General features: G+C 46.1%; 3 long non-coding RNA genes across 3 annotated transcripts; all 3 read left to right on the top strand.

Annotated features, from left to right (window-relative positions):
- Window positions 1-466: 466 nt before the first annotated feature.
- LOC120962545 (uncharacterized) lies at window positions 467-3806 on the top strand. Its single transcript, XR_005753289.3, has 4 exons — window positions 467-1016; window positions 1094-1447; window positions 2218-2306; window positions 3545-3806. It is a non-coding gene; the product is annotated as an uncharacterized lncRNA (long non-coding RNA).
- A 4246-nt stretch (window positions 3807-8052) lies between these two features.
- On the top strand, window positions 8053-11264 carry LOC141021534 (uncharacterized). The gene is made up of 3 exons (XR_012182854.1): window positions 8053-8899; window positions 9670-9758; window positions 11003-11264. It is a non-coding gene; the product is annotated as an uncharacterized lncRNA (long non-coding RNA).
- Window positions 11265-23579: 12315 nt separating this feature from the next.
- LOC141021533 (uncharacterized) lies at window positions 23580-25898 on the top strand. The gene is made up of 2 exons (XR_012182853.1): window positions 23580-25351; window positions 25552-25898. It is a non-coding gene; the product is annotated as an uncharacterized lncRNA (long non-coding RNA).
- The last annotated feature ends 395 nt before the right edge of the window (window positions 25899-26293 follow it).

The raw sequence follows: 26293 nt of genomic DNA, 5'->3' as shown, positions 1-26293 counted from the left end.
GTTAGCGAAGCTACATGTGCTAAGTATTTTCCCTTGATGTTGGAAGGGACGGCCCGTACTTGGTTGAAGGGGCTCCCTGCTAACTCCATGTAACGCCCCGAGACTGACGCTCCAGACGCTTTCCATGTTCTTCGTGATCATCGCGTGTATTTATTTGTTTGTTGCATTCATCATGTCATCATTTGCATCTGCATGTTTTCAGAAAGCTTGCATCCGTTCGTAGTTGTCGCGTTCCCCCCTTACCTTCGTTGACCGGTCCGAGTCCAACCGGATTTTCGCTTCCCTCTTGACCGTGACCGCCTAACCCCTCCTTGCGTAGTGCATAGACCCCTCTTGCACGTCCGAAACTTCTCCGAACCCGATCCGCTCAGTCATTACCGTTGGGTCCGGATCATCCCCAAACATTTATAAAACATATCTGTTTTCTTATTTAGACTCCCTATATATTTATTTCTCGACCGTCCGACTAAAATCGGAGGGACCAAATATCCCTACCTAAAAATCCACTTGCTATATATAAGACCATCACCTACCAAATCATCCCAACCCTAATTTCTAGGAGGTTTGTCCCCATCGCCGCCACCGCTCGGTCTCGATCCACCTCAGGATCCCCTTCTCCTTGTTTTCCTCCACCCACCAACCAGAGCAGCCAGCCCCGCTCCTCGTGCTTGAGGCCTCCCAAGCCGCTCCTCGCCGGACTCCTCCCACAGCATCTCTAGCCCCGCCTCGTCGCCGTCCAGAGCCACCTCGTCCCCGCACCCCCGAGCTCCCTCACATGGCGGCCTCGCGCCACAAGAGTCAAGCCGCCGGCAAGCTTCGCCGGAGATGAGCACCGACGCCCCCTTCTTCTCCTTCCCATGCTCCTCCCGTTTTCCCCTCTCTGAACCCTCTGTTTTCTGCCCATCTGCTGCAGGAGCAGGTACGCCCTAGCCAGAAGCACGACAGGCGCCATGGCCGCCGAAGGAAGTCCGCCGCTTCGCCGAATCCTCGCCTCCACCTCTCCCCTGCGTTGCCAGGTCGCCTTTCTCGCGCCCCTACCCTCCTCCCTCTAATTCTCTTCCTTGTCTCACATGCCTCTCCCTCTCTGTTCCAGGAGGCAACCAGGAGCTCGCCATGGTTCCCCGCAGCTCCCTCGCCGTCGTTTGCACCAGGCCGAGCTGGGAGACGGACGGATCCGTCCTCCCGCGCCCATCCCCGTCGTTCCCGCGCGGAACCCCTCCACCAAGGTCCGTCGCCGTCCGCTGCAGCGTGCGTCGCCGGCCTCTGCTTCCCCTGCAACGAGCAGCAGCCGCTGCATCGTCTCCCGCCTGCGCCCGTTGACCGCTTCAACCTTCCACGTGGGCCCCGCGTCGCGAGCCAGCTCCAAGGCCCAGCCTGCTTCCCCTCCAGATCCGGCCTGCTCCAGATCTGCCCCAGCCGCCGCCACCGACCTGGGCCTCAGCCCATGGTGAGCGCCCAGAGCCCAGCCAGTTTCTGCCCGATGATGTTTTTTTCAGGATCTGCGAATTTAGCTATTACCCCAGGATTTACTGTTTTGCAGAAAAGTCCCTAGTCTTCATGCATATAATAACTCATCAACCGTGCATCGGATTAAAATGATATAAATATGTAAAATGCTTAGAATTTCATCTAGTTTCATAATATGCTGCTCTCATCCATGTTTAAAATGTTTAAACTTGCTGTTTATTTAATTTTGCATAAATGCCATGTTAAAATGATTTATTTCATAACTAAATAACCGTAGCTCCGAATTAAATAAACTATATATGTAAATTGTCTAGAAAAATGCATAGATTAACTTGGTGCACTTTGTTTTACTGCTTAACAACATTAAAATATGGTTTAGGGCAGAACAGTACCAATTCCAAAATATGCATATGAGGATTTTCCGGAATTGTTGTTTGTTGTTTCCGGACTCATTTAAACTTGCCTAAATAGTTAGTTTACTTATGCTTCACCCTTTTTCCATGTTTAATAACATTTAATATTGTTGGGTACATAACCGAGAGAGAACTAAATAATTGATGTGGTGTTTCGTCAATATGCAACTCGTTGCTTATTGAGCTCCACTTAATTTGTAGTATTGTTTGTGCACTTTGCCATGCCATGCATCTTTAAACCGGACATGCATCATCCTTGGTTGTGCATCATGCCATGTTCATGCTTGTGTGTTTACCATGTTGTTTGCTTCTTTCCGGCTGTGCTTCTCCTTGATAGTTCCGGTTACGTTGCGTTTGTGAGGATTTGTTCGACTACGTTGGTTCGTCTACTTCATGGACTCGTTCTTCTTCCTTGCGGGATCTCAGGCAAGATGACCATACCCTCGAAATCACTTCTATCTTTGCTTGCTAGTTGTTTGCTCTATCGCTATGTTGCGCTACCTACCACTTGTTATATCATGCCTCCCATATCACCATGTCAAGCCTCTAACCATCCTTTCCTAGCAAACCGTTGTTTGGCTATGTTACCGCTTTTGCTCAGCTCCTCTTATAGCATTGTTAGTTGCAGGTGAAGTTGAAGATTGCTCCATGTTGGAACATGTTTATGTTGGGATATCACAATATATCTTATCTTAATTAATGCATCTATATACTTGGTAAAGGGTGGAAGGCTCGGCCTTATGCCTGGTATTTTGTTCCACTCTTGCCGCCCTAGTTTCCGTCATACCGGTGTTATGTTCCTTGATGCGTTCCTTACGCGGTTGGGTGTTATGGGAACCCCTTGACAGTTCGCTTTGAATAAAACTCCTCCAGCAAGGCCCAACCTTGGTTTTACATTTGCCTCACCTAGCCTTTTTCCCTTGGGTTTCCGGAGCCCGAGGGTCATCTTTATTTACCCCCCCCCCCCGGGCCAGTGCTCCTCTGAGTGTTGGTCCGAACTAGAGCCACTTGCAGCGCCACCTCGGGGAAACTTGAGGTCTGGTTTTAGTTGTACGTAGTGTTCATCCGGTGTGCCCTGAGAACGAGATATGTGCAGCTCCTATCAGGATTTGTCGGCACATTCGGGCGGCTTTGCTGGTCTTGTTTTACCATTGTCGAAATGTCTTGTAAACCGGGATTCCGAGACTGATCGGGTCTTCCCGGGAGAAGGAATATCCTTCGTTGACCGTGAGAGCTTATAATGGGCTAAGTTGGGACACCCCTGCAGGGTTTGAACTTTCGAGAGCCGTGCCCGCAGTTATGTGGCGGATGGGAATTTGTTAATGTCCGGTTGTAGAGAACTTGACACTTGACTTAATTAAAATGCATCAACCGCGTGTGTAGCCGTGATGGTCTCTTTTCGGTGGAGTCCGGGAAGTGAACACGGTGTTTGGGTTATGTTTGACATAAGTAGGAGATTAGGATCACCTCTTGATCATTTCTAGCTTCTCGACCATTCCGTTGCTTCTCTTCTCGCTCTTATTTGCGTATGTTAGCCACCATATTTGCTTAGTGCTTGCTGCAGCTCCAACTCATTACCCCATCCTACCTATAAGCTTAAATAGTCTTGATCTCGCGGGTGTGAGATTGCTGAGTCCTCGTGACTCACGGATACTTCCAAACAGTTGCAGGTGCCGTTGAAGCCAGTGCAGGCGATGCTACCGAACTCAAGTGGGAGTTCGACTAGGAACTTGGTCGTTACTACGTTGCGTTTCCTGATGATCAGTAGTGGAGCCCAGTTGGGACGATCAGGGATCTAGCAATTGGGGTTATCTTCTTTTCATTTGGATTTGACCGTAGTCGGTCTATGTGTGTATCTTGAATGATGTATGAATTTATTTATGAATTGTGTGAAGTGGCGATTGTAAGCCAACTCTCTTTATCCCATTCTTGTTCATTACATGGGATTGTGTGAACATGACCCTTCTTGCGACAAAACCTACAATGCGGTTATGCCTCTAATTCGTGCCTCAACACGTGAGAGATATAGCCGCATCGTGGGTGTTACAAGTTGGTAATCAGAGCCATCCCCAACATAGGAGCCCCCTGCTTGATCGAATCGCTGGCGTTGTTGAGTCTAGAACAAAATGTTTTGAGTCTTAGGATTATATATATCGGAGAGTAGGATTCTTTTTACTCCTCAGTCCCTTCGTCGCTCTGGTGAGGCCCCCTGACGTAGAAGTTTTGACTCTCCTCTCCTCAAATTTCACTAAAAAAATTTAGGATCACGCGAGTATCTTGGAATCGTTTCGATGGTTTTGTGACGAGAACATTGTTCTTGGTGCCTCCTGACATTTAGGGGTTGTGGCAGTGTCCCGGGGAGTTGAGCTCTGAGGTGTTGTCGTCACAATTTTATCGTTGCAGTTCTTGAATACCTGAGTTTCGCCGACATCGAAAATCTCTTTTATGTAGTTGTTGGTGAGATCACCTCGACGCCACCCAGTACTGGGGCGGGAGTTCGGGATTATTGCCATAACTCGTATAGCGGATGCTTTTCGAAGGTTGAGGTAAACGATTTCCGAAGGTTTCTTCGTTATGTGTTGACGGATGGATACAGCTGGATCTAGGTATTGTCAGCTTGGGTGAGATATATTGCGTCCCCTGTATCCCCAACACCATATTGCATAACCAGAAAGTTTCGGGAGTTTATAAGTGGGAATTCAAGTAGCTCCTAGAATATCTTTTCGACAGATGTATGATTTGAGATTGGGGTCCAACGTCTAGTGGTTCGCTTTTCACGGTCGATTTACAGTGGTCGCGAGGCGTCTTAAAGAATCCTTGGCTATGCCGATTCGGGGACGTCTTGTTTGTCATTCGTGACATCCGCTGTACGTCATGACCGTGGGGCCTCATCACGAACACTTTGGGCGAAATCTCTATCATATGTTTGTTTCCGGCTTATTTTGCGAGCCAATCCTTTGTTTTGTTTTAAGTTGTGGTATTCGAGTTGCTTCGAAGTCAAATGTGGATTCCATAACTTTTCTAAGTGGTGTTCTCATATTCCAATGTGGATACTAACCCTTCTTGATCATCGGGATTGCCATCTTAATTCTATTTCCAACCGGTGCGTTTCTCTTCGAGATGATCCCAGCATTCTCCCCATCCGCAAGATCAATTATAAGTTTTCTCAACGGTGTTTATTCCATATGCCCCAAGTTGCCTTTGTTTTTCCCGCCCTCCCACCCTCTTTCTTCAAGGACTCGTATTTCTTAATCATGTATCCATCTTATGGATGTGAAGTTTCTCCATTCTTTTCCATCAATGTTCTTATCTGGTGATTCTCAGGAAGATGCTCAGGAAGCTTCAAGTTTATCATTCTTTGTTCTCTTATCTTCCCCGGTGGATTCAATTCAAGCTTTGTTGATCATATCCTTTCCTCGTTTCAAATGTTTGCTCATGTCGGTGCACCTCTTAATCATCCACTTCTCGCCATTCTTTTGTTCCGGTGTGCTGAAGACATCTCGAAAGATTCGTGTTTCCATTCTTAGTCCGTTCAAGCTATTTCGAGGTTGTTATCTCATTCAAGCCAGTTAATTCATCTGGTGCAATCTGTCTTTTAAATAATTTCCACGGTGTTTCTTTTGAGTGGGCCCTAACCCACAGGTCTTTTCCCAGGATCTTACCTGACTCTTATAATTTTCCCGGAGCTATTCCCAAATTCCTTTCGAAGTTTGACGTAAGAATGGATTTCATCAGTCAGATGCTTTCCAAGATCGCGTTCAAATTCTTTTCATTGTTGATTCAACCTTTATATTCTTCATTATTCTGGAGTGTCTCAACAAGTCATGGTGGTGTTTCTCGTCGTCATTCTCAGATTTTGAAGACCAAAGAAGATTTTCTCTTAAATCTTGCTCCGTTCTCTCAAAGATGTGTAGTTCCAGCTTGATGCCATCCTCTCATAATTGTTTTCGATTGCGAGAATTCTTTTCATAACCATCCGAAGCTTTCAGGAGTCTTTTCAGTTTGATTATCCAAAGGCCATCATCTCAGAATGATTATTTATTCCAGCTTTCAGCTCTCGTTCTCCAAATCTTACCGGTGCATCGTTCAAGTATACTCTAGTCAACTCATGATCTCTTTGTTCTCTTGTATCCAAGTTCCCCTCAAGTATCTTTATTCGTTTTCCAATTCTTCCAGGTGAATTGTGCGTTTGCTACGTTCATTTTCAATTCTTACGGTGGTTCGTTCAAGATTTCTCTTCCTTCATTATCATATCATGTTATTCGTTGTTTCAATCCTACCGATGGTTCGTTGAAGACCTTCCCAAGTTTGCGCTATATCTATCTTAATCCTTTCTACGAGAATAAGTAGTATGCCAAATCCGTTGCTTGTCATCAATTTAAATTGGTGAAGGATACGCATAACGTAATTCTTATTATTGTTTCATCCAAGTGATCTAATTTCTTCTTTCCAGAGTTTTTCATCATGTCACATTTCTCGGTTCGAGACGCTTCATCTTTTCTTTTCCGGAGTTCCAAGTTTTCCGCTTTATCTCGTCGCGAAGCTCCATCTAAATCATCGCAAGGCTTCACCTTGTGTTTTCAACTTCTCTTTCTTTCTATCATCCTTGTTTTACCGGAGTACTTCATGGAAGGTTCACTTGGTGGTTCGTCAAGGATTCGTTTCATTCTTCAATTGTTCTTCAAGATTTCTCTCAAAGTTATGATCCGCCAAGCTATACTCAAAGATAAACATGGTGCTCAACACATGTTTTGTTTTGAGGAGTTCAAGCATTCTTCATCTTGCATTCCGAAGTGCAACTCTCTCTATCTTATCTTCTGAGATGGTGTTATGTCATTCTTGACAATTTCCTTCATATTTCATGATTCACAAGTTGTAAGGAATGAGATATTTATACCCATCATTTTTCTCTTCGCTCAGGAGATCTTTCAACACATCAATCTCTTTGTTGGAGTTATCTTGGGTTATATTTCACCTAAAGCCTTCCCTAAGGAATGTTGCTATTGTGGTGCTCATCAATGATCCAATGTTCTCCTTCTCATCTCGGTGAAGAAGTTTTCATCTCTTCGTTGATCTCAATCAATCTTTGTTTTCATTGGTGGCAGAATTAGCCTCAATTTATTGGGATGTTTTCCATAAGCCCACAAGCAGCTTATTGTTTTCGTTGTTGATTTTTCAACAACTCCGTTCAAGCCTTCTTCGTAAGGTTGTTTCTTTCAAATTCATTTTTGGGAGGAGTTGTCATTTTCTTCTCCGTTCTTTTCTTTCCATCAATCTAGATTCTATTCTCTTGTTCCAGAGGCATTGTGATTTAACTCCCTTCTAACCATCATCTCGTTTTATCAAAGATCATGTTCTTTCCTTGCTTATTCCGTTTCAACCGGAGTGGTTACAGGTCCTTTCTTAACGCTGGAACTCTTCATTCATGTCTTTCAACCCACAAAGTTCTCATATTGTTCCTTGTTCCTCTTGCTGAACGGAGTGTTTTAAATATTCTTCACCTCCGTCGTGTCATTTCTTCAAGCTTTGCGACCTCTCAAGGTTCGTGGTTTCACTCGTTTGTCAAAGAAGCAACTTAGTTTACCTCTCCTCTTCCTTTTCTGCTTCTCTCCGGTGCCATCCTAGATCTCGGGAGGAGATCCTCTTGTAGTGGTGGAGTGTTGTAACGCCCCGAGACCGACGCTCCAGACGCTTTCCACGTTCTTCGTGATCGTCGCGTGTATTTATTTGTTTGTTGCATTCATCATGTCATCATTTCCATCTGTATGTTTTCAGAAAGCTTGCATCCGTTCGTAGTTGCCGCGTTCCCCCCTTGCCTTCATTGACCGGTTCGAGTCCAACCGGATTTTCGCTTCCCTCTTGACCGTGACCGCCTAACCCCTCCTTGCACAGTGCATAGACCCCTCTCGCGCGTCCGAAACTTCTCCAAACCCGATCCGCTCAGTCGTTACCGTTGGGTCCGGATTATTCCCAAACATTTATAAAACATCTTCGTTTTCTTATTTAGACTCCCTATCTATTTATTTCTCGACCGTCCGATTAAAATCGGAGGGACCAAATACCCCTACCTAAAAATCCACTTGCTATATATAAGACCATCACCTACCAAATCATCCCAACCCTAATTTCTAGGAGGTTTGTCCCCATCGACGCCGCCGCTCGGTCTCGATCCACCTCGGGATCCCCTTCTCCTTGTTTTCCTCCACTCACCAACCAGAGCAGCCAGCCCCGCTCCTCGTGCTTGAGGCCTCCCGAGACGCTCCTCGCCGGACTCCTCCTGCAGCAGCTCTAGCCCCGCCTCGTCGCTGTCCAGAGCCACCTCGTCCCCGCACCCCCGAGCTCCCTCACATGGCGGCCTCGCGCCACCAGAGTCAAGCCGCCGGCAAGCTTCGCCGGAGATGAGCACCGATGCCCCTTCTTCTCCTTCCCATGCTCCTCCCGTTTTCCCCTCTCTGAACCCTTTGTTTTCTGCCCATCTGCTGCAGGAGCAGGTACGCCCTGGCCAGAAGCACGCCAGGCGCCATGGCCGCCGAAGGAACTCCGCCGCCTCGCCGAATCCTCGCCTCCACCTCTCCCCTGCGTTGCCAGGTCGCCCTTCTCGCGCCCCTGCCCTCCTCCCTCTAGTTCTCTTCCTTGTCTCTCATGCCTCTCCCTCTCTGTTCCAGGAGGCAACCAGGAGCTTGCCATGGTTGCCCCCAGCTCCCTCGCCGTCGTTTGCACCAGGCCGAGCTGGGAGACGGACGGATCCGTCCTCCCGCGCCCATCCCCGTCGTTCCCGCGCGGAACCCCTCCACCAAGGTCCGTCGCCGTCCGCTGCAGTGTTCGTCGCCGGCCTCTGCTTCCCCTGCAACGAGCAGCAGCCGCTGCATCCTCTCCCACCTGCGACCGTTGACCGCTTCAACCTTCCACGTGGGCCCCGCGTCGCGAGCCAGCTCCAAGGCCCAGCCTGCTTCCCCTCCAGATCCGGCCTGCTCCAGATCTGCCCCAGCCGCCGCCACCGACCTGGGCCTCAACCCATGGTGAGCGCCCAGAGCCCAGCCAGTTTTAGCTCGATGATGTTTTTTTCAGGATCTGCAAATTTAGCTATTACCCCAGGATTTACTGTTTTGCAGAAAAGTCCCTAGTCTTCATGCATATAATAACTCATCAACCGTGCATCGGATTAAAATGATTTAAATATGTAAAATGCTTAGAATTTCATCTAGTTTCATAATATGCTGCTCTCATCCATGTTTAAAATGTTTAAACTTGCTGTTTATTTAATTTTGCATAAATGCCATGTTAAAATGATTTATTTCGTAATTAAATAACCGTAGCTCCGAATTAAATAAACTATATATGTAAATTGTCTAGCAAAATGCATAGATTAACTTGGTGCACTTTGTTTTACTGCTTAACAACATTAAAATATGGTTTAGGGCAGAACAGTACCAATTCCAAAATATGCATATGAGGATTTTCCGGAATTGTTGTTTGTTGTTTCCGGTCTCAATTAAACTTGCCTAAATAGTTAGTTTACTTATGCTTCACCCTTTTGCCATGTTTAATAACATTTAATATTGTTGGGTACATAACCGAGAGAGAACTAAATAATTGATGTGGTGTTTCGTCAATATGCAACTCGTTGCTTATTGAGCTCCACTTAATTTGTAGTATTGTTTGTGCACTTTGCCATGCCATGCATCTTTAAACCGGACATGCATCATCCTTGGTTGTGCATCATGCCATGTTTATGCTTGTGTGTTTACCATGTTGTTTGCTTCTTTCCGGTTGTGCTTCTCCTTGATAGTTCCGGTTACGTTGCGTTTGTGAGGATTCTTTCGACTATGTTGGTTCGTCTACTTCATGGACTCGTTCTTCTTCCTTGCGGGATCTCAGGCAAGATGACCATACCCTCGAAATCACTTCTATCTTTGCTTGCTAGTTGTTTGCTCTATCGCTATGTTGCGCTACCTACCACTTGTTATATCATGCCTCCCATATCACCATGTCAAGCCTCTAACCATCCTTTCCTAGCAAACCGTTGTTTGGCTATGTTACCGCTTTTGCTCAGCTCCTCTTATAGCGTTGTTAGTTGCAGGTGAAGTTGAAGATTGCTCCATGTTGGAACATGTTTATGTTGGGATATCACAATATATCTTATCTTAATTAATGCATCTATATACTTGGTAAAGGGTGGAAGGCTCGGCCTTATGCCTGGTATTTTGTTCCACTCTTGCCGCCCTAGTTTCCGTCATACCGGTGTTATGTTCCTTGATGCGTTCCTTACGCGGTTGGGTGTTATGGGAACCCCTTGACAGTTCGCTTTGAATAAAACTCCTCCAGCAAGGCCCAACCTTGGTTTTACATTTGCCTCACCTAGCCTTTTTCCCTTGGGTTTCCGGAGCCCGAGGGTCATCTTTATTTACCCCCCCCCCCCCCCCCCGGGCCAGTGCTCCTCTGAGTGTTGGTCCGAACTAGAGCCACTTGCAGCGCCACCTCGGGGAAACTTGAGGTCTGGTTTTAGTTGTACGTAGTGTTCATCCGGTGTGCCCTGAGAACGAGATATGTGTAGCTCCTATCAGGATTTGTCGGCACATTCGGGCGGCTTTGCTGGTCTTGTTTTACCATTGTCGAAATGTCTTGTAAACCGGGATTCCGAGACTGATCGGGTCTTCCTGGGAGAAGGAATATCCTTCGTTGAACGTGAGAGCTTATAATGGGCTATGTTGGGACACCCCTGCAGGGTTTGAACTTTCGTGAGCCGTGCCCGCGGTTATGTGGCAGATGGGAATTTGTTAATGTCCGGTTGTAGAGAACTTGACACTTGACTTAATTAAAATGCATCAACCGCGTTTGTAGCCGTGATGGTCTCTTTTCGGCGGAGTCCGGGAAGTGAACACGGTGTTTGGGTTATGTTTGACGTAAGTAGGAGATTAGGATCACCTCTTGATCATTTCTAGCTTCTCTACCGTTCCGTTGCTTCTCTTCTCGCTCTTATTTGCGTATGATAGCCACCATATTTGCTTAGTGCTTGCTGCAGCTCCAACTCATTACCCCATCCTACCTATAAGCTTAAATAGTCTTGATCTCGCGGGTGTGAGATTGCTGAGTCCTCGTGACTCACGGATACTTCCAAACAGTTGCAGGTGCCGTTGACGCCAGTGCAGGCGATGCTACCGAACTCAAGTGGGAGTTCGACGAGGAACTTGGTCGTTACTACGTTTCGTTTCCTGATGATCAGTAGTGGAGCCCAGTTGGGACGATCGGGGATCTAGCAATTGGGGTTATCTTCTTTTCATTTGGATTTGACCGTAGTCGGTCTATGTGTGTATCTTGAATGATGTATGAATTTATTTATGAATTGTGTGAAGTGGCGATTGTAAGCCAACTCTCTTTATCCCATTCTTGTTCATTACATGGGATTGTGTGAAGATGACCCTTCTTGCGACAAAACCTATGCCTCTAAGTCGTGCCTCGACACGTGAGAGATATAGCCGCATCGTGGGTGTTACACTCCATCGGATCATGGGCCGAGTTAAAGGCCCGGTTTATCCAGAATTTTAAAGACACATGCAAGCAGCCCATGTCAATTGTGGATTTAGCCACCTGTGTTCAAGAAGAAGGTGAATCGACAACTCATTGGGTGCGCTGGGTCTCAACAATTCTGCACTCGTCGAATCGCATCAATGCCGACTCAGCGGTCTTAATGTTAGAAAGCAATTGTCGTTTCACGCCCCTGAAGCAGAAGGTGGGACGGCTCAAGCGTCACTACAATGACATGGGGACACTCATGGCGGCTCTGGTTAAGTATGATGACTCTGATGGTACCAAGGACCCCGAGTCTGATGATGACAAACCGGAAAAGGGAAAGAAGAGCAGCAACACCAAGGGGTAGCAACATAACCCGACGAATCAGGGAGGTAATGGTAAGCGCAAGGCTGACAACAGTTTGGACATTGTGGCAAATACCAATGCATAGAGTAATGGCTAGAATCGCAAGGGTAGACCGCCCCCACAGACTGGAGGATCAGGCATTAATCTCGAGCAGCTGTTGAATCAGCCCTGTCCAAGGCATGGTACGCGACAAAGGCGATCCAGTCACCTCTAGAAGGATTGTTTTATCATGAAGTAGTTCAAAAACTCAAACTTTTTTCAAGACAACCATGGACCGGGTGGCGGTCCAGGATCCGGTTCACAAGGTCCGGGTTACGGTGGCGGCGGTTCAAGCTTGGGGTTCCAAGGTCATCAAGGTAATCAAGGCAATCAGGGTGGCCACCATCAACAGTCGGGTCAGGGGAATCAGCAGCAGCAGTCTGGGTATCAGAGTAACCCGAAACAATTGAATAGTGGGCAGTACCACGTCTTCACCATAAGTTTGTGCAAGTGGGATCAGAAGCTCCATAAAAGGGCAGTAAACTCCGTTGAACTAGCAGTGCCCCGTTACTTGCGCTGGTCCGAGCAGCCCATTGTGTGGAGTCGAGAGGACCATCCACCCCGGGTTGATAATCCGGGTCATCTGGCATTGGTGGTTGCGCCTCAGGTTGGAGGGTATAAATTCACCAAAGTACTCATGGACAGAGGGAGCAGCATCAATATCCTCTATTATGAAACCTTCCGTCGCATGGGGTTGACAGATAAAAATCTTAAACTGTTGAACACTGTTTTCCATGGTGTGGTGCCTGGTAAGTCGGCGTATCCAGTTGGTAAGATAGCTCTGGAAGTTGCTTTTGGAGATGATCATGACTCTAGATCAGAGACATTGACCTTTGAGGTGGTGAAAATCAAGAGCCCTTATCATGCCCTGTTTGGACGACCGGCTTATGCTAAGTTCATGGGGAGGCCCTGTTACGTTTATCTGCAGCTCAAGATGCCGGGTCATAAGGGGACCATCACGGTGCATGGGAGCCAAAAGATAGCTTTGGAATGTGAAGAGGGTGATGCGGCTTATGCTGAGTCGGTTTGTGCAACAAAGGAGTTGAATTTTTATAAGGACAATGTTGATCCGGCGGATATGACTTCTTTGAAAATGCCAACTACAGAGCATGATCCGGCCCTGAAGTTTAAATCGGCTGAGGAGACTAAGTTGGTTGATTTTGTTCCTGGCGATTCATCCAAGTAGTTCAGCATCAGCGCTAACCTGGATCCGAAATAGGAAAGCACGCTCATCGAGTTCATTCGTGAGAACCGGGACATCTTTGCATGGAAACCTTCTGACATGCCAGGTGTACCGAGGGAACTCGCTGAGCACACTCTCAATATTGATCCCAAGTTTAAACCGGTCAAGTAGTTTCTTCGTCGTTTCAATGAAGAAAGGCGCAAGGCCATTAGTGAGGAGGTAGCCCGGCTTTTGGCGGCTGGGTTCATTGTTGAAGTTTGTCATCCTGAGTGGTTGGCTAACCCGGTGCTGGTACTTAAGAAGAATGGCACCTGGCGCATGTGTGTGGACTATACGAATTTAAACAAGGTCTGTCCAGCTGATCCCTTTGCTCTCCCTCGTATTGATCAGATTATTGATGCTACGGCGGGTTGTGAGCATTTGAGTTTTTTGGATGCCTATTCTGGTTATCATCAGATCAAGATGGCAGTTAAGGACCAGGAGAAGACAGCTTTCATAACTCCTTTTGGAGCCTTCTGCTATGTGTCTATGCATTTTGGGCTTAAGAGTGCACAGGCGACTTATCAATGGTGTGTGCAGAATTGTCTTCACAATCAGATTGGGCACAATGTTCACGCTTATGTGGATGACATCGTGGTGAAGTCCAGAAAGAAGGAGACATTGGTAGATGACTTGAAAGAAACCTTTGATAACCTTCGGGTTTATAAGATGATGCTTAACCCGGCCAAGTGTGTCTTTGGTGTACCGGCAGGCAAGCTTTTAGGTTTTCTGGTGTCTAACAGGGGCATCGAAGCTAATCCGGAGAAGATTAAGGCCATAACTTCTCTGGCTAAACCGGCGTGTATCAATGACGTTCAACGTCTGGCGGGTCGTATTGCAGCGCTCAGCCGGTTTATAAGCCGGTTGGGGGAGAAGGCTATCCCTCTATATCAGATGATGAAAAAGACAGATAATTTTGTCTGGAGTGATGCAGCTAATGCGGTGTTTGAGGACTTGAAGAAGCAGTTAGCCAAGCCACCTGTTCTTGCTGCCCCTGTTGATAAAGAGCCATTGCTATTGTATGTGGCTGATAATGCCCGGGCTGTCAGCGTGGCTATTGTGGTGGAGCGAAAGGAGGCAGGCAAGGAATATCCGGTTCAACGGTCGGTCTATTATATCATTGAGGTGCTTATTGAGTCCAAACAGAGATACCCACATTGGCAGAAGCTGGTGTACGGAGTTTTCATGGCAAGTCGGAAGCTTAAGCAGTATTTTCAGGGTCATCCCATCACTGTGGTTAGCTCTGCTCCTTTGGGAGATATAATCCAACACAGGGAAGCAACTGGCCGGGTTGCCAAGTGGGCCATTGAGCTTGGGCCTCACGTGTTAAAGTATATGCCTCGTACGGCGATCAAGTCCCAAGCACTTGTGGATTTCATCAATGACTGGACAGAGTTGCAGGCGCCGGAGGAAAAGCCGGATAACACATATTGGACTATTCACTTTGATGGGTCCAAGCAATTGGAGGGCTCGGGGGTTGGAGTTGTGCTAGCTTCCCCTCGAGGTGATAAATTTTGTTATGCTCTCCGTTTAATGTTCCCTTGCACTAACAATGCAGCTGAATATGAGGCCTTACTCCACGGTCTTCGAATCTCTAAGGAGATGAACTTAAGCCGGGTTAGGTGCTTTGGTGACTCGGATTTGGTAGCTCAACAAGTATTTGGTACTTGGGATTCCAAGGATCCACTCATGGCAGCTTATCGACAGGAGGTGGATGTTATTGCTGGTCACTTCAAGGGTTATCAAGTTGAGCATGTGGACCGGAGAAAGAATGAAGCGGCTGATGCCTTGAGCCGGTTGGGTTCTCAACGTAAACCGGTGCCACCTAATGTCTTTCTTGACGTTCTTTATAACCCGTCGGTCAAGTTACCCACACAGGAGGATTTGGGTATTCCTGACTAGGAGGCTCAGTTGGTGGCGGCTCTTCATGTTATCCTTGATTGGACAGCTCCATATTTGGCATATATGACCCGGGGCGAGTTATCTGAGGATGAAACTTTGGCCAGGCAGATAATCCGGCGGTCCAAGTCAATGACCATTGTCAATGGGGAATTGCATCATTGCAGTGTCACAGGGGCGTTTCAGTGTTGCGTGTCTCCTGAAGAAGGCTGTGAGATTCTGCGTGAGATCCACGAAGGAGATTGTGGTCACCTTGCCGGTTCAAAATCCCTGGTAGCCAAAGCTTTTCGTCACGGTTTCTATTGGCTGACGGCTCATGCTGATGCTGAGGACTTGGTCAAGAAGTGTACGGTTGTCAGAAGTTTTCACGTCGAGCTCATGTTCCGGCTCAGGAGTTGAGGATGATTCCAATCACTTGGCCGTTTGCAACTTGGGGGATGGATATGGTTGGACCCTTTAAGAGGTCCAAGGATAAGAAAACCCACCTTTTGGTGGCGGTTGATAAGTTCACTAAGTGGGTGGAGGCAGAGCCAGTCAGTAAGTGTGATGCAGCAACGGCGGTTCAATTCATGAAAAAGGTGATTTTTCGTTTTGGCTTTCCACACAACATCATAACAGACAATGGCACTAATCTCTCCAAGGGTGCTATGAAATAATTTTGTCACCGAGAGCATATCCAGCTTGATGTGTCGTCAGTTGCTCACCCCCAATCTAATGGTCAAGCTGAGAAAGCCAATCAAGAGATCTTGAGAGGCATCAAGCCCCGGCTTATGGTTCCTTTGCAGAGGACGCCGGGTTGTTGGGTGGAGGAGTTACCTTTCGTGTTATGGAGCATTAATACCACCCACAACAGATCTACGGGTTACACGCCTTTCTTCATGGTTTACGGAGCAGAGGCAGTTCTCCCTAGTGACATCCGGCACGACTCGCCTAGCGTGGCGGCTTATGTTGAAGCGGACAATGAAAAAGCACGTCAAGAAGCACTGGACCTGTTAGATGAGAAGCGAGACATAGCGGCGGCTCGGTCGGTGATTTACCAGCAAGATCTGCGTCGTTACCACAGCCGCCGGGTTAAAACCAGAACTTTCCAAGAAGGGGATCTGGTGCTCCGGCTTATCCAGGATCAGACTGATATGCACAAGTTATCCCCACCTTAGGAAGGACCCTTTGTGGTCAGCAAGAATCTGAACAACGGGTCATACTACCTTATCGATGTTTGAGAGCATAAAGACTCACGTAAATCGGAGGAGGAGACCCACCAGCCGTGGAATATTGCTCATCTTCGGCCTTACTAACCTGAGCTATAGGCTCCTCTGATGTACATATTTTTGACAGTGTATATATTATGATCAATATAATAAACCGGCATCCCTGCTAAAGCGGGGCCTCTGTCGTTTTTTCTTAAAAGTTTTTGGTTACATGGGGGCTTCCAGCTTATGCATGAAGTTATGATTACCCTTTGAACCAGCTTATAAGCCAATTGAAAAAAAAACTTGGGGGTTTACTACTCAGGTTAAAACGGACCAAAGAGAGTTTGTTCAACACAGCTCAAACATAGGTACCCCTTGGGCACAGCTCACATCATTTGGGGGCTTGGTCATATCCGAACCATAGTTTAAACCCTCTTGATTGGCATAAGGCCACTAGGATGATCACTTGGGGGCTCTGGTCGTATCCGAACCAAAGCTTAAACCCTCTTGATTGGCATAAGGCCACCAGGATAATCATTTGGGGGCTTGGTCGTATCCGAACCATAGCTTATACCCTCTTGATTGGCATAAGGCCACCAGGATAATCATTTGGGGGCTTGGTCGTATCCGAACCATAGCTTAAACCCTCTTGATTGGCATAAAGGCCACTAGGATAATCATTTGGGGGCTTGGTCGTATCTGAACCATATCTTAAACCCTCTTGATTGGCATAAGGCCACTAGGATGATCACTAGGGGGCTCTGGTCGTATCCGAACCAAATCTTATACCCTCTTGACCGGCGTAAGGCCAACAGGATGATCAGTTGGGGGCTCTGGTCGTATCCGAACCATAGCTTAAATCCTCTTGATCGGCGCAATGCCACAATTATGACTACTTAGGGGTTCTGGTCGTATCCAAACCATAAGCTTAAACCCTATTGATTTTTTAGGTTTATTTAATGCGGCTTATCATGCTTTATAATTATATTGCACCGATGTTCATCAACCCAGCCCGGTTTTTGGCTATAAATCGCCAATTTCAGATCAAGATAATCCGGTCTTTATTAAACTGGCCTGGCTTTGACTATAAGTCGCTAGTATGACATAAAGTAATATCCGGCGTTTTTTACCCCGGTCACGCTTTGCTCATAAACCGGCAACATCTGGTAATTATCAGTGTTCAAGTTGTGGGTTATAACCCTTACTACACTAGTTTGGTAAACCAACAGTATGATCCAATATCACAGGTATGATATATTTCATATTTGATTATTCTTACATCCAGCCTTGGTTATAAACTATGTTAGTTTCCATGGTTGTGTATTGGGGGTTATGACCCGTCCAGCGGTAAACCGCCAGGACACTTTTAAACTGTTGTATGCAGGAACAGATTCAATAAACTGGTACTCACGAGCATATGCGGCATATCTCATTACGGCGGATTAACAGTGTCATGCAAATTAAATATGCACGATGGCATACCAGATCAAGAGTTTAAGCTAGCCTATTACAAGGCGGTTGATGCCCAAAAGAATAATTGTTTTCAATAAGTCTTGCACAAGGCAGAAGTTAAACCGGCCCCTGGTTTATGAATCTTGGCCGGGCTGGCTTGAAGCTTGCGGATCATCCTGCGCCAGTTCATCCTCCTCTTCTCTACCCAGTTGCTGGAAGTCAATGGTTGACCAATCGATCCCAGTTAAGGCTTTGAATACAGCTTCATCACTTATAAGGGTGGAGGGGTCAACATCAGGGGCATAGGTATGCTTACGGATTGGCGGGATAAGATTTTGCGCATCGTAAGTTGGCGCATTAACCCGTTTGTTGTCGGCGTCATAAATCGACTCATAATGTGAAAGATCAGTCTCTTCAGCCAATTTGCTCACCAATGGACGCATTTCCCTCGTTATGGCTCTAAGGTCGTCATTATCAAAATCTGACCCGTTCTCCTTTATGCTTGGATAGCCGTTTCCAATATTGATCGGGTCAAGGTCAGATATCCACGCTTTGGCCCGAGTTAATGTAGTAAGAGCACCTGCCCTGGCAGCCGATTTCTTCAATTCTTCAAACCGGGCAGGCATCATTGACAGCCTTTCCAACGTTTCCTTGATTAAGGTTGGGGGCGGTTTATTATGGGAGGATGTGCAGATGACCCGATGTACGCCGGTATATAACTGCTAAGTGTATAGGCAGCTTTCAGCTTTAGACGCATATCCGAGCCAAGATGCGCAATGCGGCTTCCTGCATTGTCAAAAAACATCAGTAAACCGGCAATTTCATAAATACTACATATCTTAAGCTTATGAAGAGGTTCTTTACCAAAAACAGCAGAGGTCATGGCATTTATTTGCCGCTTCAAGCCATTCAGCTCCTCTGTTACTGGATTAAGGGCCGCTTCATCATCCCCAGCCCTCTTTAGCAGAGTTGCTCTTTCTGTGTCCCAGCCTGCCCGCTCGCTCTTGAAGCTTTCCTTCAGTTTCTCCATGGCCGTTAAAGCATTGGTCAACTCCTCCTTGGCCTTGGAAGTTTCTGCTTGCTGAGACTTAATATTTTCTTGAAGGTCGGTGATTTGGGATTCTTTCTTCCTCAGATCAGCCTGTAAGAAACATTCAATTTATGAATTGGCAGTACATATTTGAAGTCCCAAGCACATAACAAATTATGCACTTGGCACTTGGGGGCTAATGCCTATTGCTTCTTATCAAAAAAATTTATAAGTCCCAAGCTCAATACAAGTATTATTCTTGGCACTTGGGGGCTAATGCATATTTGTTCAAGTTAAAGATATGGACTTTTCTTCCATAAATCAGCTTGGTGGTCCCTCGGTTTACAAAGTTATTCAACAAGAATTTTTAGACTAACAACATAAAGTCCCGGTTCATCCTTGAAAGGATAAACCGGCCCTTGGGGGCTACTGGAGATGATAGTTTAAACCGGTCATAAGGAAAGAATATTTATGCAGAGTTAGTGACATTTACCTCATACCGCTCCTTCATCATGTTCACTAAACCGGCTTCATAGTCACGGCTTGTCTACAAACGGTTTAAAAACCCAGAATGGATATCTTGGGCATTGAGGTGGGCATAGCTTTCCAAATCCATTTTCCACTTGCCCTTGTCCATAGCAGCAGATTCTTCCTTGGCATTATGTTTTGACAAAGCAATAGGGTTGCCAGGAGTGGTGTAGCCAAAGCCAGTAACTACAACATCACCCGTTTTGTCATCAGCAGCTTTGACTGGGCTTGTCGGTTTATTAGCAGCTTTGACTTGGCTTGTCGGTTTATCAGCAGCTTTGGCTGGGCTTGGCGGATCATCAGCATGACCCGTTGGATCAATTTCCACCTGTTCAACAAAGGTTTCGTGATCTTGCGGTGGTGGATCATCAACAATGGCGTCAGCATTTGGTTCAAACTGTTCTGGGGTCTTTCCGGATCAGCTGTCGGGTTATCATCAGCCGATTTATTCAACTTGGCCTTTTTGCTGGGTCTAGCCTTGGCACTGAAAGGAACAAACATAAGGGTCGGTATAATAAGCAAGCATAAGGTATAAAGGGTTGGTTTAATATGCTCACCCAGGAACATTTTTGAGGGGGAGTTGTGTCCCTGTTGACTCGCCAGAAGATGAATGAGAGGTTCCCTGATAGTTTGAATCAGACGGGTTAAGAGGTTGTCAGAAATAACCCGCCTTGGGATAAGATGTGTCAGAAATATGTGAGACCTCTAGGCGACGTTTACGAACCAGCGTGTTCGGTAAACCGGATGAAGTGACCACATGGCCGCTGTACCGGGTTGTGCAGCAAGCTTCGTGTTGCTGTTTCTTCAAAAGAAATTTGGATCCAAGTGAGCTAGGGGGTGAGAAAATCTTACTTTCCGGTTTGCTTGTCGGGTTTTCTGTGTGGGCAGATAATTTGAGCCGGAGGAAAGAATAATTACCTCTACGTCACCAGCATGGCTAGCCTTAGCGCCATCCTGATAATGATCATTGTCAATGAGGTGTATGAAAAAAGAACCAAGAGAATCAAGTTCTACCTCTGACTCCGGGCTATCAAGGTCATCATCGATGTTCAACTCGGCGGATTCAGCGGTTTTCTTCTTGGCGGGTTTCTTCGTGACCTTGGTCTTGGGGCGAGTTGGCTTGGCCGGTTTATCCTGCGGCTTCTTTTTCCATAATCGATCATCACCCTGTTAAAAATTGGAAAAATCATATGGGAGTGTTAAGAATATGGTGTAAGCAGGAGTTGAACAGTCCTTACAGCTGGCGGTTTATTGGTAGTACAGAAAGGACTAAGTCCTAATTTGCTGCAATCGGCCACCGATACATCCAGCATTTTCTTGTCAGCTTCGGTAACTTCAGCGTCGGTCAGCTGAATGTCAATATGGCGTTGAGGATCTTTCAAGTTCCCAGTATATTCACACATTAAACCGGGGCGGCGGCTTAAGGGTACTCCAGGACACCCAGCAACGGACGAAGTCAACGCCTATTAAATCGTTGGCTATAAATGCTCTAAGCTTTGAGAGTTGTGGCGCATATTTGGCTCGTTCCTTTGCGCTGAGTCTTTGAGGGAGCGGATGTGTACTGCTTAGCCGGTGGGCACGATAACCCGGCAAGGGATTTTCATCGGCTGGGGAGGTATCCCGACAATAGAACCAAGTTTGATTCCAGTCCTTAGGATGACTATGATGATTGGCATGAGGAAAGCTGTCATCTTTCCTCTTTTGGATGGATACCCCGCCAAGTTCAGTGTTGGGCCCATCCACAAATTCTGTGCGGCGGTTTAAGTGATAGAAGTCTCTAAACAATTCAACTGTGGGCTCCTCTTGCAGATAAGCTTCGCAAAATACTTGAAAGTTGCAAATATTGGAGACGGGGTTAGGTCCAATATCTTGAGGGTGCAGTTGGAGGAAATGAAGCATGTCATGGAATTTTTTTGATCCGGGAGGGCCAAATCCTCAAATCAGATGATCAGCAAAAACGACCACTTCTCCTTCCTTGGGCTCAGGAGGACATTCAGAACCCGGGACTCTCCAGTGGATGACTTCCTTTTTTGCTAAAGCGCCAGTGGCGACAAACCCGTTCAGCCTTTCTTCGGTAACTCGGGACGGAACCCAATTGCAGGAGTAAAAGGTCTTGGCCATTTCTATGATAAACTGAAAAAAGATTTGTGCCGGTTTAAGGTTCATGATTGATAAGCATAAAGCGTCTAAAGTTAAGAGGCAGAAAGCATTGAAGCATGCATAAATGTTAACCCGGAGGTTGACGTTGTCAAGGTTACAAAGATAAACAATTGGCGGTTTAAGAGGGGACTAATGGTACCTGGCGAATTATCATTTTCTAAAGTTAAACCGCCCATACTGGTATGGCAAGTATAGATCTGAAGTTTGAAGATGACTAAGTGATGAAAAACAAGTTTCACAGATTGGTATGGTAATTTTAGATCTGCTGCGTATCAGAAAATCAAAATATATTCAGACCTAAATATTGGCACTAGAGCAGTTGATGAAGGTTCAGATGGGGTTTTCTACTTAAACGAGATGCACTGATGGGAAAGAAGGGCTATGGTTATCGCTGTATAGGATAAATATCAAGGTTTGAATCAAAGAGCTATTGCGCAGCGACGAACACCGACGAACATCGATGAACACTGAAACCCTAATGACAGATCTATGGCGGAAGGAAAGAAGGCTTACCGATGCTGATGGAACAGCGGGGAGGTGCCGTGATTCTCTGGTGCGTTCAGGGTGATGCAGCGGCCGGAGTTGTGGTCGAAGACGAAGACTTGGCGGCGGCGGCTGAGCTTGAGCGCTAGGTCGACGCGAGGAAGAATATGAAGTGAAGAGGCACGAGGGGGAAAAGTGAAAGAGACCCTCGGCCCTATTTATAAGGCGAATGGATAAGTGACATGTGCCGGAATCGAGGAGCCCCAAATTGGATATGTGACAGGGCTGTCGCCTCGATTTTCGGAGGCTCATTAAAAAAGATGATGTATACATTGTTTTTTAATAAACAGGTGACGTCATGGCGGTTTACCATGATCTTGGAAGATGACGTCATGGCGAGTTACAAGGCTTTCGCAAAGGTATTGAAGAAGGAATTTCCCTAAGTGTTGAAGATTGACATGAACAAATTGAAATCAACCTGGGGCCTAATGTTGGGGATATGACTATTGAGTATAAACCGCCCAGGAGGGGCCAGGTTATGCTCATAGTAATTACCCGTATTTTGAAGCCCATCAAGACATGGAAGATGGCGCTTTATGAAGGAGACTTGGCAATACGTCCCAAAGCCCAAAGGCGGGTTAAATCCCAAGATGTAAATCGCCATAAGATGTATGACTTGTGTTGTAAGATACGAAAGAGTAGAAACCGTGCCGAACACGTTTAAGAGCCGGCCGGGGTTCTGTGAACCACCGGGCGTCAACCTGTGTATATAAAGGGACGACCCGGCGGCGGTTTAGGGACGAGAAACAACAGATCGAGAGTCAGGTCAAGCGTATTCGCTCCCTGATCATCGAAACCCTAGCAATACCACCTCAAACTGGATTAGGTTTTTACCTTCACCGCAAGGGGCCGAACCAGTATAAACTCCTCATGTCCTTTGTCCCGATTAACCCCTTTAAGCTAACCCGTCGCGATGGCTCACACTAGGACATCTGCCGTGACAATTCCACGACAAAATTTAAAGTCCTTTTGAAATTATTTTCAATTTGGAGTTATTTGAGTTTTATTCAAATTATTTTTCTCCAAAAAATAAAATATATGGAAATTAGGGTAAAATGATTCCCTACAATAGAAAATTGGAGATAAATAAATTTCAAATCATTTTGGTATTTTTTAAATGATTTTTATTGGGTTTTATAACATCGGTAGCACTCTTTGCTTTATTTTAATTTGTGTAGATTTTATTTGACTTTAGAATAATGTTCACGTTGTAGAAAATCTTTTTCTGTAATTTTGATATATTATATGCCTATATTATATTTTCAGTTTATTTGGTTTTCTTTATTTTTATTGTCTGTTTAAAAAAAACTTCGGACCGACTGGGCCAAAGCCCAGCCGGCCCAGCTCGCCGTCCGCCTCGTCCCCGAGCGCAACTCCCGCTGCCGCACGCCGCCGAGTCCGGCTCGGCTACGCCCCGCCACCGCCTCTGTCGCCCCCTCCCGCAAGCACCTCTGCCCCCTTCCCGCAAGCACCTCTGCCCCCTCCCCTCCTATAAAGTCGTCGCCCCTCTCTCTCCTCCCTCGAGTGCTGCCACCCCTCGCCTCGCGTCGGCACCGCACTTCTGCCGCGCCGCACTCCGCCGCTCGCGCCGCCGCCGCTTGCTGCCGCCGCCGTCGCCGACAGCGCCGTAGCCCCGCGCCACCTCCGCCGTTGCCGCACCTCGCCGGAGCCGCCGTCGTTGACCACCGGTTCTTGTCAGAAAACCGGTAAAACCCTAGATCTAGTTGTTTTCAGCTTTCGGTTTTTCGTTTTAGCCGGTTTATTATTTTAGGTTAGCTTATTTTGCGAGCGTTCACTCGTTAGCTTCTGGTAGCGAATGTTTTTGTTCTGTAGGGTTCGGCACCGGACGCTCGTTCGGTAGAATTTTTCTTTTTCCTTTTAATTTCATCCAGGGACCCATCCGTGAATATTTTATTTACAGATTAGTTCCTAATCTTCAAACCTTCGCTACTTTTCGCTCGTTTTTTCAAATCCAACGAAACCAACGCCCACTTCTTCGTTACGATCCCCTCTATCCAGATAATCAACTTAAACATGTTTTTGAAAGTTTTAAATTTTGAATTCAAATAGATTTGTATTTGAACTTTGTTTGATCGTAACTGGAGTTTTATAACTCTGTTTTAATTGATTATTTTTGCTATTTGAAGCTCTTGACCTAAACTTTCTGATAAGGCCAAATTCACTTAATTTTGGTACTGTTAGAAATTGTTGTATGTTGCAAGAGTTAATTGCTTGTTTTTGAAGTTTTTCGAGATCTTTTCTTCGATCCTTTTGCTTGATTGCGTATGTGTGGTTACTATTGCTTGCTTACGATAGTTGATCGGAGTGTGACGAGTAGAACTATCAGGAGTTATGAGTGCGAGTCATCTTCATCAACAGTACAAGGCAAGTTCACACTTTGATCATATCCCTTTAATACCCAGTTTTTATGCATTAGTTTCAATCCTCAAACATTGCATGGTTAGGAATTGATAACATGTGGGTATTGGGAAGTAGTTGATGAGGTAGGAACCTATTGTCCTACATTCAAACCTTGGGAGTTACTTCTACGTTATGCTTATTGCTATGCTATGCTCGTAGACGTGGTTTTGTTTTGAGAGAATTCATGAAAGATGTGAGAGTTATTGTGAACTAAGGTTTAACTTAAGGTGGCTACTTTAATACACATCTGGGTGGATGGGTTGGGGCACCCTGGAGCACCCACTGGTTTTCCCGGGCACGTGGAGAACCCAGTGCTTGCCCAAGGGGATTCCGGAGTACCCGTGTGATTACCCTATGGAATGCCACCCAGGCTCAAAGGGATCATAAGATTATTCATGCTAGAAACTTCCGTGTGCAGCCACAAGCCATTATGGGCTCTAGCATAGTTGAGTATGTTGTGTGACCTCTTTCAGTGGTAGGCTAGCAGATGTAGGGGATGTTGGTGGTACTGTCTAACCAAATTAAAGAGTTAACGCTTCTAAAAGACTGTGTCTCGGTCATCCGTATCTCAAACACCATGTAGTGCGAGAAATCCAACGGAGGAGATCGAGTCTTGTGGGGAAAAGTGCGCAAACCTCTGCAGAGTGTACAAACTAATCATGATTAGCCGTGTCCCCGGTTATGGACATCTTGAGTATCTGGTTCTTGAATTATCATGTTGATCTCATCACTTTACTTAATTAATTTGTTGGGTTGTTAACTTTTAATTGGGATTGAGTTGGAGGAACCTTCTTAATGTTTTCAATCAACTTTGTAGTTAAATAAAATATATTCCTTTGCTGTAGGAAAAAACTAGCTTTATGGAAAATTAAACCCAGAGCCTCCACCAGCCAAATATGCATGTAGTGATAGCCATTATACAGCATTGCTCTATAGTGTGAAATTGCCAGTACATTCAATGTACTGACCCTTTGTGGCTGCAATGTCTCATGTTGCAGGAATTTTGCGATGAGTAAGTGAGACGTTAGGGTTACGATGTCTACACTCAACTTTGCCGTTGGGGTTGATGGGAATCCACAAACTTGTTGTTACTTCCGCTATTTGGATTGAGGTAATAGTATTTACGTTACTTTATACATGTTATTTACCTCTGTTATAAATCCTCGAAGAGAAGAGACGCAACGAGGCGGCCACGAGGCAGGAGGGCGCGCCCAGGGGGGTAGGTGCACCCCCCACCCTCGTGGGCCCCTCGTAGCTCCACCGACCTACTTCTTTCGCCTATATATACTCTTATACCCTATAAACATCCAGGGGAGCCACGAAACCACTTTTCCACCACCGTAACCTTCTGTACCCGTGAGATCCCATCTTGGGGCCTTTTCCGACGATCTGTCGGAGGGGGATTCGATCACGGAGGGCTTCTACATCAACACTATAGCCTCTCCGATGATGTGTGAGTAGTTTACCACAAACTTCGGGTCCATAGTTATTAGCTAGATGGCTTCTTCTCTCTCTTTGGTTCTCAATACAAAGTTGTCCTCAATGTTCTTGGAGATCTATTCGATGTAATACTCTTTTGTGGTGTGTCTGCCGAGATCCGATGAATTGTGGGTTTATGAACTTGATTATCTATGAATATTATTTGGTTCTTCTCCGAATTCTTATATGCATGATTAGATATCTTTGCAAGTCTCTTCGAATTATGGGTTTAGTTTGGTCTACTAGATTGATCTTTCTTGCAATGAGAGAAGTGCTTAGCTTTGGGTTCAATCTTGCGGTGCTCGATCCCAGTGACAGAAAGGGAACCGACACGTGTTGTATTGTTTCCATCGAGCATAAAAAGATGGGGTTTATATCATATTGCTTGAGTTTATCCCTCTACATCATGTCATCTTGCCTAATGTGTTACTCCGTTCTTATGAACTTAATACTCTAGATGCATGCTGGATAGCGGTCGATGTGTGGAGTAATAGTAGTAGATGCAGAATCGTTTCGGTCTACTTGACACGGACGTGATGCCTATATTCATGATCATTGCCTTAGATATCATCAT

The sequence above is a fragment of the Aegilops tauschii genome, chromosome 4, assembly GCF_002575655.3.
Source record: "Aegilops tauschii subsp. strangulata cultivar AL8/78 chromosome 4, Aet v6.0, whole genome shotgun sequence".
Classification (NCBI taxonomy): Eukaryota; Viridiplantae; Streptophyta; class Magnoliopsida; order Poales; family Poaceae; genus Aegilops; species Aegilops tauschii.
This window is presented reverse-complemented; position numbering and strand designations above follow the sequence as displayed.